The sequence below is a fragment of the Apaloderma vittatum genome, unplaced genomic scaffold (genome assembly GCF_000703405.1).
Source record: "Apaloderma vittatum isolate BGI_N311 unplaced genomic scaffold, ASM70340v1 scaffold7897, whole genome shotgun sequence".
NCBI lineage: Eukaryota > Metazoa > Chordata > Aves > Trogoniformes > Trogonidae > Apaloderma > Apaloderma vittatum.
The window spans coordinates 32181-37893 of NW_009726622.1; positions in this window are offsets into that span (position 1 = coordinate 32181).

Genomic DNA, 5713 nt, shown 5'->3' on the forward strand with positions numbered 1-5713 from the left:
AATATAACCAGAGAAAGAGGCCTTAAACTCCAAATGTTGTCAGCAATGTGACTGAAAGGAAAACTGTTTGTTTCTGAATGCTGTGAAAAAAGTTGGGGAGTTTTCAGTTAGGGAGAGAAAGGGAGGAGTTGCAAAGCAGGCATGCTTGATGATTCTTGTTTGGAGTCCTGGTCACCTTCTGGTTGGTTTACGAAGAGGTATACAGAATTATACAGAATGTATCTGAGACATAAGGGCTGTATGCTAAGCTTTGCAAAAGGTGTATTTCCTCACCTGACACCTCCTCTTCTGTCTCTCCCATTGCTCACAGATGCTGGCAGCAGTGTTGTATACACACTTGCACATGCTTCCAAAGAAGGGAGTTATCCCGTATCTTTTTTACCCTGCTTTTAAAGCATATCAATGTGACTTATGCCTTTACATTTTCCTGATTTTTTGGCTCTTTTTTTTTTTTTTCCCCTCCAAGGGGAGGCATTTGTGCTATAGAAGCTGATTTTGTCCTTCCAGCAATATGTCGAGTTTGGAATCTGGCTATCTTTTGGAATATTCCTCATGACTACAGATGATATTGGTGCTTACTATGTTTGAATGGTAATTGCTGCAAGTTCAGTAATTTTCCAAGTGGGATTTATTAAGGAAGTTTTTTGAGTCTTTGGAATACTCATGCTCCACTTACCACAAAGTGGTAAGCAAAGCTTCTAGTGAGGAGGAAATGAAAACAAACGCTAATGAATTAAATGGAAATATTTCTCTGATTCACCAGCTGGACACAGTTTCTGTTATTTTCTTTGTAACAGTGGATCATGAAATAAAAATCTGGGGAGTGCAAAGGGAGAAGAGACATCCTGGCACAGATCTGAGAAGGATATGTTCATTGGGGATACGGACATCAGCATTTTTCTGCTTGTGAAATGATACTGCAGTTCTAGCTACAATGCTGTGCTCTGAAGAACAACACAAACACTTTATGCATGTGACTTGTTTGAAAGTTTTGCTTCCTTCGGAACAGTGTGGTCACTTGTATCATTTGTCAAGGTGGCTTTTGTGCAACTTGCCTCTTTGCAGTGTGTTTCAATTAATTGTGGTTGTCAGATTTTAGTGCAATTTATATAATATTGCATCAAAGGAAATTGTTTTGATTTCTTTGAACACTTCTGTCAAAAAAATTGCTATGGCACTTAGTACACAATAAAGAATAATGCTGTATTTCTGTCTTAATACATAATTGTGGACAAGACACGCTGCACTTTCAAGCATCCTAATAAAACTGCCTTTAATACAATTATGTTATCTACTTAACTGACTCTAAACAAATGAGATACTAATGTTCCCACACAGTATTCTACCTTACTGTAAAGTACTCCCATAAGCCAAATGAGATTTTAAGGCTTTAGTTCTTTTTGTAAAGTTTTTTTTTTGAGATTACTGCGGCACTCTCACACAGTTTGGACATGTACTTCTGAATGTAAGAGTATTCATCTTTACAGAAACATTGTTTATCTAATCTTTCATTTTTCTTATGGATCAGACTCCTCTAGGTGCAAGATAGTAACATTCTAACAACTGGATCACATATGGTCAAGCATAGATATACCCTGGATTGTGACAGTTTAAATTACTCGGCTACATGATAAAACATCCAGAAAGGCATTCCAGAAACTTCTAAAATCTCTTAAACATTCACTGACAGTAAAATAATCTTTGATCAGATGGTGAACTAGCTAGTTATAGTACCAAGTATGCCATTTGCCAAGCTTCTGGGACTGAGACTTACACTTTGAAAGGTAATATACTGAAGCCAGTTGCCTTTTAATATAGGGTAGGAAGACTCATGAGGAAATCAGGACTGTGAAAACACATACATGTGCTTTTATCAGAAAACTGGTAGAGCGCTAGCTGCAGCTGATCGCAGTCTGCTTTCATGAATGCAGTCTTTGTGAATAAAGGACGTATTTTAAAATCTCACACTGTTTGTGTGTGGTTTTCAATAGCTGTCAAACAACAGACTTTGAGAACTAGCCTAGCCCCAAATCCACTAACCATACATTTTTTATGATGTTTATATTGATAAAATATATTAACTGGCATTTCCCACCAGTTAATTGCTTTTCTCTGCAGGAAGAATAATAAAACTTTGTAAGGCTGAAGTACAGGCTATATCTTTATAAATTATGTGTTTTGGGGGGGGATGTGCAGCCATAATCTCATGAAGTGTGCTGCATTTCTTGAGCCCTTTTACTTATTACCGTGAGACATTATGGCTTGGAAAAGAGCAACATATATTAACTTATACAAAGATGCAAGGCTTCTAGAAACTGACAGTACATCTGGCAGAAGGGAGACTCTTATTAATTCTCTGTCTAATCATAGTGTCTAGATTCTGTGACAGAGACCCAGACCCTTCTGTGGCTATTGTTGGATTAACAGTTTTATCAAGCCTGGAAAATGCAGGACTCCTCTGTTAGCTGTGATTGCACTAACATTTACTTAGACAGTAATTCTGTCTCCCAAAACCTCAGCTTTTTCTATACCCAGCAATGTAAAGATACAACCCTAGCATGCTGGAGGAAAAGGAGAAAGAGGAATTCAGAGATCAGTGTGAGAGTGAACAATTTCAAGGTACATTAGCAGGGGACAGACCAAGACAGGGCTTGGCAGGTCCCAGCAACAGAGAAAGAGGCAGCAGATGGCACAGAGGATTAGGAGAGGACAAATTGCTTGATCCAGCAGGAAAGATAGAGAATAAAAGATAAAAGAATACTAAAAACACAACAATGGATTTGAGAGAGGGAAAAAGAGAAGTATTGAAGGTGGAAAAGGAGCATAGTCTTGAGTGATTTAATGACGTTCAATATTAAAACTGTTTATAATAACATCTGTTTAATGACCATGTAATGTGGTAACTGGTCTCATGATCTAAGATAAGTAAAGTCAGCGCTAGGGCAGAATAAGGGCAAATTTGGGGCAGTATGAGTTGGTGACTCTGACATAACGTACTTCAGCAGTTTATAAAATCACAATAGCTGAGGCCGGATTACTAAGAACAGTAGAAGAGTATAGTGCAATGTAACTAGAAGCAACAATATGTTTAGTGTAGTCTCACTGGGAAGTGTGGTTGTGGCTTTTTACCACACAAGCTTCAAGCATCTGCTCTTCAGCATCAAGTAGTTTGAACTGTCATAAAATGTCAGCAAATTCACCTGCCAGCACAGCTAAATGGTTGGTTTGCCTTGGGAGAAGTGCTCTTCTGTAAGAGAGTTAGTGGCAGGAGGAGAAACACTATGTTCAGAAACAATCCGGCAGGCAGCAGTACTGACCTGAACCATGTGACTACAGAATCCTTGAAGTTGGAAGGGACCATCTAGTCCATCAGGACTAGAATCACCTAGTGCATCCCTGAGCTCAGAGGAGGGTCAGGCAGAAGAGGTTATCCAGTTAGGTTTTGATTATCTTCAAGGTTAGAGACTCCAAAACCTCTCCAAGCAAACTGTTAAAGTGTTTGACTGCTCCCATAGTAAAAAAAAAAAAACAAACTAAAACCCAAACCACAACTTATCTTGGGTGTTCAGATGGAATTTCTTGTATTTCAGTTTGTGCCCATTGCCTCTCGTTCTGCCACTAGGTACCAATGAGAAGAACCCAACTCCATCCTCTCCTTTCTTTCTCTTCAGCTATCTAAAGAAATGAGGAAGATTCCTTGCAAACTTTCTTTTCTCCAGGCTAAACACTCCCAGCTCTCCCAGCCTGTCATCATATGACAAATGTTCCAGTTCCTTGTTCTTCATGGCTCTTCGCTGGAAATACTCCAGTATGTCCATGGCTCTTCTGTACTGGAAAGCCCAGATCTGGACCCAGCGCTGCAGATGCATCGCAGCAGTGCCAAGTAGAGGGGAAGGGTCACCTCCCTCCACCTGCTGGAGATGGTTTTCCTTATTCAGCCCTGGATGCTATTGCCTGTCTTTGCTCTGCAGATGAGCTGCTGGTGACTGTTGTCCAGCATGTGACCCACCCCTGCCCAAATCCTTCTCTATTGAACTGCTTTCCAGCCCATTAGCCCCACCATATACTGGTGGCTGGGATTATTGCTCCCCAAGGGCAGGAGTTTGCACTTCCCTTTGCTGAATGTCATGAAGTTCCTGTTGGCCCATTTCTCCAGCCCATCCAGGACCCTCTGGATGGCAGCAAAGATTTCTGGTCTATCAGCTACTCCTTCCACTGTTACATCATCTGCAAAACTGCTGGGGGTGCATTCTACCCTATCATGCAAATTGTTAAAAGAAGATGTTAAACAGTGTTGGCTCCAATATTTATCCCTGGGGCTCACTGCTGGTGACTGGCCTCCAACTGGACTTTCTGGCAGTGATCACAGCCCTCTGGGCCTGGCTGTTCAGCCACTTTTCACACCACCTCACTCTCCATTTGTCTAAACCATATTTTGTCAGCTTGTCTATGAGGATGTTATGGGAGATGGTGTCAAAAGCCTTACTAAAGTTGAGGCAAATGATATCACCTGTTCTCCTGTCATCCACCGAGCCAGTCATCTCATTGTAGAATGTTAAGTTGATGAAGCATCATTTCCCCTTCATAAATCCATGCTGACTACTCCCAGTTACCTTCTTGTCCTTCATGGGTTTGGCAAGGGTTTCCAGAATTAGTTGTTCCATCACCTCCCCAGGGACTGAGATGAGGCTGACCAGGCTGTGACTCCTCAGATCCTTCTTCTTCTCTTAAAGGAAGAAGTGACCTTTGCTCCCTTCCAGTGCTCAGGAACCTCTCCCAGTGACCACAATCTTTCAAGTGGAGGATGGCCTTGCAATGGCATGGCCCAGATTCTGCAGCACTGTGCATGCATCCCAAGTCATCCCATGGACTTACGTATCTCCAGTTTGTTTTTCTTCCTAACCTGATCCTGCCTGACCCACAGTAAGTCTTCCTTGGTTCAGACTTTTTGTCTGATCTCAAGGGCCTAAGATTCCTGAAGGCTGCTTTCGTCAGATGAAGGCAAAGAAAGCATTGAGGACCTCCACCTTTTCCATGTTCTCTTACACCTAATGTACCTGGAGAAACTTTTCTTGTTCACCTTCACATTCTTCACCAGATTCAACTCCAGGTGGGCTTTCGCTTTCCTAATTTCATCCCTGCGTGACTGGACAGTGTCTTTATATTCCTCTTGGGTCACCTGTCTCTGCTTCCACTTATCATACACTTCCTGTTCATATCTGAGTTTAGTCAGGATCTCCCTGGTCTCCCAATTTCCTTGGCAATCTTTGCACATGGGTTTGGCAAGTCCAGGTGAATGTGCCTGCCCTTGCCTGTGCAATGCGTGCCCATAAACTGTAATTTACAAGCAATTCACTGGTCCCTTGAAACCATCTCTCCTCTTTCAATGCCTATGAGAAAGTCTTCTGCCAATCCGCAACCTCGTCCTGCTTGCACAGCTGCTTAGCCCGTGGGGAGTGACCTGGCCTCAAGCGCCTCATATGCCTGATGCAGAACCAGGGACATCAGCGATGGATGTGCCAGGGGAATGGGAACCTGAAAAAGAAACAGGAGCAATCAACAGCAGTCACCTCTGTTCCTGCTCCAAAGAACATCCCCAGGCTGCAGGGGCTGGGGTTGGTCGCTACCTCTGGGTAGAAGGTTTTGGGCAGAATTTATGTCTGAAGCAGCTTGGGTGGGGAGCACAGGGCTGGCAGCATCGTGGTCTGTTCTA